Here is a 10,000-nt window from a genome sequence, read left to right on the forward strand (position 1 = left end):
TACTTTCGACATGGATTAGGCTTTAATGAAAACCTTTCACAGGAATCCTTCACAAAATTATCAACAAATCTTATCAACTAATTGAATGGTTCGTTATTACACCATGGTATTTGATTAGCCAAATACATCATTATTGTATACTATTTTATATGTATGGCAACCCAATCCCCTTTTTGCAAGTTTTGAATCACTCACTTTGTAAAATATATATATATATATATATATATATATATATATATATATATATATATATATATATATATAAATTAAGTAAATATCTAAATAAAAAGAAATTAACTCTTGTGAGTGATATATGTTGTAGTTGTATATCTAAATCCTAGATGTGAAAATATGTGGAATTTATCCATGAATGAAAAAAGGTATTATATATAAGTATAAAAGAAATATAAGTATAAAAAGAACAAGTGTAAATAGATATGATGAAATAAAAAAACGTGCCAATGTCATAAAAATGATGAATCATAATAATTCTTATCCATCTACTTTATTTTTGAAAATGCACTCATTGAATGAGTAAACAATTGAATTGGATTCAGTTGGATGGTACCAACAAAGTCAGTACTCACTTCCATTTCTTATTGAATTAACCGACCCACTTGCTATCGGACATTTTTATTTTATTACGTTTGCAAAAAAATTTTGACATATAATACTTTATTATTATTATGAAAATAAATCCTACTACTACGGTCACAGGGTTTCGCGACTTGAAGAAAAAAAACACGGGCGTATCGCTCAAATAATTGGTCCGGTCTTGGATGTATCCTTTCCGTGGGAAAAGATGCCTAATATTTACAATGCTTTGGTAGTTAAAGGTCAAGATCTTTGTTGGCAAAGCAAATTAACGTAACTTGCGAGGTACAGCAATTATTAGGAAATAATCGAGTTTAGGGCTGTAGCTATGAGTCGCGCAGACAGTCGATGAGAGGAATGAAAGTGATTGACACGGGAGCTCCTCACGAGTGTTCGGTCGGTGGAGCGACTCTCGGACTAATTTTCAATGTTCTTGGAGAACACGTTGATAATTTGGGTCTGTAGATACTCGCACAACATCTCCTATTCATAGATCTGCGCCTGCCTTTATCTGATTAGATACCAAATTATCTATTTTGAAGCGGGGATTAAAGTAGTGGATCTTTTAGCTCCTTATCGCCATGGAGGAAAAATCGGGCTATTCAAATTTTGGAGTGGGTAAAAGCGATTACTCATCATGGAATTGATCAACAACATTGCCAAAGCTCATGGAGGTGTATCCGTATTTTGGAGTTAGGAGGCTTACTTTCATGAAGGAAATGATCTTTACATGGAAATGAAAGAATCGGAGTGATTAATGAACAAAATATTTCGGAATCAAAAGTAGCTCTAGTCTATGGTCGGATGAATGAACGCCCGGAATTTCGTATGAGAGTTGGTTTGACTGCCCTAACCATGGCGGAATATTTCGGGATGTTAATGAACAAGGCGTGCTTCTATTTATCGACAATATTTTTCGTTTTAGTCAAAGCGGGATCCGAAGTATCCGCTTTATTAGGAAGAATGCCTTCCGCTGTAGGTTATCAACCTACTCTTAGTACAGGAATGGGTTCTTTGCAAGAAAGAATTACTTCTACGAAAGAGGGATCCATAACTTCGATTCAAGCAGTTTATGTACCTGCAGACGATTTGACCGATTCAAGCAGTTTAAGAATATGGCCAAGATGGCCACACTTGTAACAGAAGGACGGCAAGCGTTCATATCGGTATGGTACCCATCGATCCCTTCCATGTATCAACAACGTAACTCCCCTTCGTAATGGTTGGAGAAGGTCCATCATCACCGAAACCGTAGAAACCGGCCCACCATCAAATCCATGCTCTCGATCTCAATCTTTTCATATTTTGGAAAGCTCTTCGCCACTTTCAATCCCATTGCTCTGGTGATACAATCCAGGGATATTTTCAAGATGGAGCAAAAAGCGGTTGAAGTAAACAGCGATGCCGATACTTCCATGGGTCCATGGAATCAACACCAAAAGGTTATTTCCAAAGCTCCATGGCCCTATATTAAGAGTTCTCTCGTAGCGTCATTTGAGTGCAGGAACTTAAACCGAAAGATCCGGATCGGAGACCTTCGAGATTTTTTCAACGAAGAGGCACAGCCCCAAAGCTTCCCCATAATCTTTTCTGAATCCGCCAATGTTAGTCACTTTGTGGGAGAAAACTTTGCCCATGAGACTATTACCAGCGAACTCCTTCTTGAGTGTCGTCTTGATGATCTCTATACGGGAGTTCTCCTGCATCGTAAGTAAGTGAGAACTTAGAAAGCGGATTCGCCAAGAACTCATCCATGTCGGTGGAACAATAAAAACAAAAGAACTGCTACTATCCGGAAGACCCTAGCTTCCACACTCCATTCACCGAAAAAAAAAATCAATGAACTTGGAAAAGAAAAGTCATACCTTAAGACTGAAGTAGAAGAAAATTGGAGATTTGCTAGAGCATAAGAACTGTTACAGTTATAGTGGGGAATCAAATAGTCGAGTGGGGAATCAATTCGGATAGGTCCTTTTGAGTTCGATGACTTTTTTTTTTTTTTTTTGAGTTTGAGAGAGTTTGGGGTTTAGCTTTTTCAAAAGAGGCGAAAATATACTCGCCACGATTTTCGTGAGTAAAAAAGGTACTTAAAAGTTGCCTACGTGGACACCCTCACAGCACTCAAAAAGGGACTGCTATTATATATATATATATAAAGATAAAGATGTACTTAATGAGAGAGCCTAATTAGATTTTCTTCCCAACTCATTGTTGGGTTCAGCAAGCCACGATAGTTCTGTAGAATCCACTATACATGGATGATATGAACTGCCTAAACAAGAATTCTTGAACGGCGAACAGCCGAAGCCTATTAGTCACTACATCAAAAAAATTCTATTAATAAAACACGTAAATCTATTGGAAAATAAAAAATATGCATGTCTAATGAAATGGTGGTTGCTATCTGATCCCGCTATTATAAAGACAACTACCAATATTAGTGTGGATTTGGACAAGCTATACACTAATACACACGCTACATGGTATCAAAGAAATTACCGAAAAAATCTGATACATGTTTGATCAAATTAAGGAATTTTTTGACCATCGTGTTGTGCTCTTTCTCATCTACAAAGTGAAGTTGCGACAGATGAACTTAGGAGAAGAACTCGATGATGATCGAACTTTAGCAAGTTATAACATCCAAGGGGGTCAACAATTTACAGTGGTCTTTCGTACACTCGGGGGATACTTTAGCAAGTTATAACATCGAAGGGGGGTCACTAATTTACGGCGGTCTTTCGTACGTTGGGGGATACTCTATCTTGATCAAGCGAAACTCAAAGATGATATGAATGATTTGAACTAACTTGCTCTGTGCAACAAATTAAGGTTTGCTAGTTATTCGAATTCTTAATATGATCAGCATATAGGAAATTATTAATGAAGTTCATAGGCCATAAATTCCAAACAGTTTGAGAACTTTGACAATATAGTTAGAATTGCTTGAGGTATTTTGAAGAGTAGATTAATATCTCTATAGTTTGATTTCCTTATGTATATGCTTTTTAAGCATTTATTGTCTCTTATTTGCATGAGTCCCAAGTATATAAAGTGATGCAAGAAAGAACAATAATTCTCATATACACTTTGAGTCTTAGTTTAATGCATCTACTTTGCTCTTTGACACGAAGGATATGTACATTGTCAAACAAATTATACAGATAATAAATCATTGTTATGCCAAGTGAATTGTTGCGACTTCTAGGCCACCATCAATTATACAGATAATAAATCATTGTTATGCCAAAAACATGAAAGATCTGGTTTTGGATCCTTTGTACTAGTTGTTGCGACTTCCTGTGCTTTCACTTAGGAAGCCTACTCCACATCTGGTTGTAGTTTTACCTATGAGTCTAGAGAATGAGTTAAGGAATGCATTCCAAGCTTGTGTGCTCACACCTTAATGCAAGAAGTGCATTCCGTTTCAATTTCCCAATTTTTTTGTTCATAGATTGTCAAATAGGTGTGGACGATCTATTCATGTGTCAATCTGCCTTCTGCGTTTTCATTACTTTAACCTCTTAGTAACAAAGAAAAATCAAAGTAAGGCTATGCACCAATCCAAGTCTCTAACAATTGCACATACACCACCGACACAGTAACACAGACCACCATTGCATCTCAAAACCAAAACATCAAGGAAACATGACGCCAAATCATCACAAACATAATTTCACACTTAACAAAACGATTAAAAAGGGTATCGAACTTTACAAGTTTTAACAATATGGAGACTAAATTTTTTTTTCGGTCAAATTGGGGACCAAACTTTTTAATTTTTGCAATGTGGGGACTAGTTACATACACATGTAGTCTAAATTTCTCACACGGTGTTTCATAATTCACAAGTTACATACATTGTTATACATTTTCTTATCAAAGTATATCCATGCTACAACCTCATGACAATATAAATTAATTCGAATTGTGAAACACCGTGTGAGAAATTTATATTTCATGTTACACATGTCCCCACATTGAAAAAATTAAAAAGTTTGGTCCCCAATTTGACCGAAAAAAAAGTTTAGTCCCCATATTCATTTTTCGACAAAACAAATAGCTACTACAGTAGTCCACTAATACCAGATTTTAAACTATGCATACTTATCATTTTACATACATCAAGCATTTACCTCTACCCCCATTGTGAAACAGGAAATGGGGAACTTATGTAAGATTGATTGTGCTTAGTATACCCATGAGTGAACAAAATATATATTTTTTAAAAATTGATATGGGTGAATTATTTGTCATTGAAGCTCAACCTAATCAATTCATCTATACATACTTAGTTCTTAACTATCACTAATTCAGAAATTATCTTAAATTGAATGATGAAAGATCAATAAACAAGAAAAGGATACCCTATATAGAGGGTGGGCCGGGAGGTTACTACAAACTTCAAATCGAACATAGCACCACAATGTAGAGAACCAAGTTTCAGGTTGTGGGTTCAAATTTGCGCCACAATGTAGAGAGAACCAAGTTTAGGTTGTCGGTTCAAAGCTTGTTAGAGAGTTATGAGAGAATTTACTCATTAACTTAATAACACCCTACTCACGAGAACACCCTCGACTGATATAGCAAAAATATATATTGGAGCAAAAACATATCGAGAAAGTAATAAGGTCGTTGACTTCATTTCCCAAGTGTCAACTACAAAGCTATAAAACAGATTTGAGCAGTTCCACTGCCATCATATATACAGATGTTCATCTGGAAAATGTATATGAATGTGCTGCCTTTGGGAGATAGGCTGGCAGAAAAAAAAAATAAAGAGTGACTTCTCCTGCTCTTTCTGCTATAGAGAATTGGAAACTGCTGAGTATCTGTTCTTCACTTGTGACTGGACTAGAGCTGTTTGGTTTAGCTCTCAAGTGAGATTGAGAATCAATAACAATCAACAGCAATCAAGTTTGAGGGAGAGGCTGGACATGTTCCTATCATGGTGCAATAGCAAGAATAGTGAGTTTTGTCTGGCGACACACATCATGTACTTACTGAGTGTTGGCTAACAAATTCTATTTAGCATACAGAGAAAATTCTTCTACCTCTCGACTTTCTTTTAGTACATATGCTGAAAATATAGAAAAGATATTTCTAGAAATTCCAAATGAGTGCATTGTAATTAGATTTGATGCTTCTTTTATCAGGGACACAGGATGGGCTGGAGCTGGATCGATAGTATGCAATAGTGAAGGAGTCATTGTGGGAGCAACTGTTAGGAGATTTAAAGTCAGGATGCTAAAGAAGCAAAAATGGAAGCAGCTGAAGTTGCAGTCCTTTTAGTAAAACAACTTAGCTACGATCACTATGCTTTGGAGGGAGACACATGGAGGTGATGAAAGCTCCACAAGGATCAGAATGTAAATGGTCTTTGGAAGCTATAAAGACCTACATAAACTCTATTATTTTTCGATTTCAGTTCATGTACTTTTAATTGGATAAGTAGGATTTCAAATGGAGATGTAGACTTACTGGTTAGATAAGCAAACCATCAGTTGGGGGAGTTCTGCTCTTCCAAAGTGTATGTCAGACAACTTATGTGTCCCATAACGGGGGTGTTTCTACGGATAGTGATGGTATCAACTCATATGGCCATGTTCTATTCTGGAGAATACAAATAAAATAAATGGAGATTGTCTTTCGGAGAGATGGCTGAGCGGTTGATAGCTCGGTCTTGAAAACCGGTATAGTTCTTTGTTGAGAACTATCGAGGGTTGAATCCCTCTCTCCTTTTACCCGTTGAATCTATTTCTTTCTTTATTTGTTTTAGCCCGGCTCGGCTAGGCCACCTAGCCGAGCCAAAACAATAGATATAATCGAAGTTAAAAAAAAAGTAAGACTTTTTCATAGTATCAACTGATTCCAATTCCAATACGTATGGTGGGATCAAAATAATTCCTACTTCAGATATTTCATCTTATGTCTCGGTTAAGAGGGGTCATGAAAAGAACGAGGTTCTAAATCACGATCAATTCCTTTTTCAAATCCTCGCTTGGTGCTGCGGGCCCCTTCCCGCATGCCACAAATGACCCACGAATAGGAAGAATCCTAGAACAAAATGAGAGGTAGCTAACCAACTTCTAGGAGAAACATAATTGACTGCATTGATCTCGGTAGCTACACCACCCACGGAATTTAAAGAACCTAAAGGAGCATGCGTCATATATTCGGAACGCAGCGTTCTTGCCAAGGTTGTATGTCTTTTTTCAGCCTACTCAAGTCCAAACCGTTGGGACCCCTTAAAGGTTCTAACCAAGGAGCACGGAGATCCCAAAAACGCATAGTTTCTCCTCCAAAAATGACCTCTCCGGTCGGGGAACGCATTAGATATTTACCTAAACCAGTAGGTCCTTGCGGATCCCACGTTAGCCCCAAGACGTTGGTCTCTAACTAGAAAAGTGAATGCTTGAGCTTGAGAAGCTTGGCCCAGATGGGCTCGTAAAACTCACTAGGATAGGCGGTATTATTGAACCGGACAAAACAACAAGCGATGAAACCAAAACGGATAAAGCGGCTAAACTATAAGACAAGTAAGCCCCCGGACCATACAAGTGCTCGCCGAGCCCATGCAAAGGGTTTGGTTAAGATATGCCGATTCCACCAAATATACAAATAGAACCTAACCATACATGTCCTCCAACTATATCTTCTAAATCGTCCACACTAACAATCCAACCCTCTCCCCAAAGGGAGATTTTTTAGTAAATAACCAAATATAACATTTGGGCTAAGTGTCAAGTTGTTAATTTTTCTTACATCTCCGAGGAGCCCGGGTATCATATAAAAAAAAAAGAGCCTTGAGTACTAGAAGAAAAGCACCTATACCTAACAAGATTAAGTGAATACCCAAAATTGTGGTCATTTTATTTCTATCTTTCCATACATAACCGAAGAATGGAAAAGATTCTTCAAGAGTTTGGTCCGAGAAGTGAATGATAAGTACCACCAAAGCCCCAATCTGCAGAGGAAATTAAGTGAAGTACTCGGGATACAAAGTATGGAAAGGTGTCTATAACCTCCCCGCGGGGACCTACCCCCAACCTAGAGTAGCTAGGTGGGGAAGTAAAATCAATCCTTGTTCATACATGGGTTTCTCCGTGCGAAATGAATATTGTTTTAAAAGAAATGAATCCTAATTTTAGGATGGTGATCCTTCTAATCCAGTTCATATAATGTCTTTTTAGGAGCCGGAGGAAATCGTCTCGTGTACATCAATGAGTAGGTATGAGAGGATTAATGTCGGATCCTCAAGGACAAATGATTGATTTACCCATTCAAAGCAATTTACGGGAAGGACTCTCTTTAACGAGAATATATTATTTCGCTCACGGAGCTCGCAAGGGGTTGTGGATATCTGCATGCGAACATCGATCTTTGGATACCTCATCGCTTGAGACTTGTTGAAGTAGTTCAACACATTGTTGTCATAGAACAGATTGTGGCACCGCTAAAGGTATTTCTGTGAGTCCTCGAAATGGGATGATAATGAAAGAATTTTTATCCAAACATTAATTGGTCGCGTGTATTAGCAGATTTATATATATATATAGACTCACGATGCATTGCCATTAGAAATCAAGATATTGGGGTTGGACTTGTCAATCGATTCATAACCTTTCGAAGCACAACCAATATCTATCGAACCCCTTTACTTGCAGGAGTACATCTTGGATCTATCGATTATATTATGGCGGAGTTCCACTCATGGCGACTGGGTTGAATTGGGAGAAGCTGCCGGTATTATTGCGGGCCAATCTATTAGGGAACCCGGGACTCAACTAACATTAAGAACTTTTCATACCGGTGGAGTATTCACGGTGCGGTATCGCTGGAACATATACGAGCTCGATAATGGAAAAATAAAATTCAATGAAGATTTGGTTTATCCAACACATTACCGTCATGGATATCCGACTTTTCTATGTTATATAGATCTATATGTAACTATTGAGGGTCAAGATATTATACATAATGTGAATATTCCAGCAAAAAGTTTTATTTTAGTTAAAAATGATCAATATGTAGAATCGAGAACAAGTGATTCTTTGAGATTCGCGAAGCATCCACCTTGAATTTTAAGGAGAAGGTTTGAAAACATATTTATTCTGACTCGGAGAGGAGAAATGCACTGGAGTACCGCCATGTACCATGCACCGAATATATATATATGGTAATGTTCATCTCTTACCAAAACAAGTCATTTGTGGATATTATCGGGAGTTCCGTCTGAGCCGGTATAGTCCTTTTTTCGCTCCACAAGGATCAAGATCAAATAAATATTTATACCCTTTCTGCTGAACGAAAATATATTTATAATCTTTCGGTGACTTATGATCAAATGAGACACAAATTATTTCGGTTGGATCCTTACCGTAAAAAAAAAAAGGGGTGCTCTTGAAGGACTGATCGAAGCATATGTAATGATCATTGTAATTTCATATATCCTGCCATTCTCGACGATAATTCTTATTTATTGGCAAAGAGGCGAGGAAATAGATTCATCATTCCATTACAATCTAATCAAGAACAAGAAAAAGAAGCAATACCCCGTTCAGGCATCTCGATTGAAATACCCATAAATGGTCTTTTCCGTATAAATAGTATTCTTGCTTATTTCGACGATCCCGATACTGAGAAAGAAAGAGTTCGGGAATTACTAAATATGGGACTTTAGAGGTGCATTCAATCGTCAAAAAAGAGGATTTTATTGAGTATCGAAGAACAAAAGAATTTAGGCTAAAATCCCAAATGAAAATAGATCGACTTTTTTACATTCTCGAGGAAGTGCATATCTTACCGGATCTTCTTCCATAATGGTACGGAACAATAGTATCATTGGAGTAGATACACTAATTACTTTCAATACAAGAAGTCGAGTAGGTGGATTGGTCAGTGGATAAAAAAAAAAAAAAAAAGGTTGAACTAAAAAATATTTTACGGGGATATCCATTTTCTGGAGAGACAGATAAGATATCGGCGCAGTGGCATCCTAATACCGCCGAGAAAAAAAAAAAAAAATTCTAAGGACTCAAAAAATTGAAAAATTGGATCTATGTCCAACGGATCACACCTACCAAAAAAAGTATTTTGTTTTGGTTCGACCAGTAGTCACATATGAAATAGCAAACGGGATAAATTTAGCAACGCTTTTCCCAGGATCCCCTGCAGGAAAGGGATAGTGTGCAACCGAGTTGTCAATTATATCCTTTATGGAAATGGTAAACCAATTCGCTGAATTTCTCACACAAATATTCAATTAGTTCGAACTTGTTTAGTATTGAATTGGGACCAAGACAAAAAGGTTCTTCTATAGAGGAGGTTCATCGTCATTTGTTGAGGTAAGGGTAAATAATATGATTCGATATTTCATAAGAATGGATTTAGTGAAACCCCTATT

The 10,000-nt window shown here is 37.1% G+C and overlaps 1 long non-coding RNA gene across 1 annotated transcript; it reads right to left on the bottom strand.

Annotated features, from left to right (window-relative positions):
• Nucleotides 1–5,216: 5,216 nt before the first annotated feature.
• On the bottom strand, nt 5,217–6,150 carry LOC147489983 (uncharacterized). Its single transcript, XR_015202524.1, has 2 exons — nt 6,076–6,150; nt 5,217–5,537 (listed from the first exon to the last, which is right to left on the bottom strand). It is a non-coding gene; the product is annotated as an uncharacterized LOC147489983 (long non-coding RNA).
• Nucleotides 6,151–10,000: the final 3,850 nt, after the last annotated feature.

This window comes from Coptis chinensis, chromosome 7 (genome assembly GCF_015680905.1).
Source record: "Coptis chinensis isolate HL-2020 chromosome 7, ASM1568090v1, whole genome shotgun sequence".
Lineage (NCBI taxonomy): Eukaryota > Viridiplantae > Streptophyta > Magnoliopsida > Ranunculales > Ranunculaceae > Coptis > Coptis chinensis.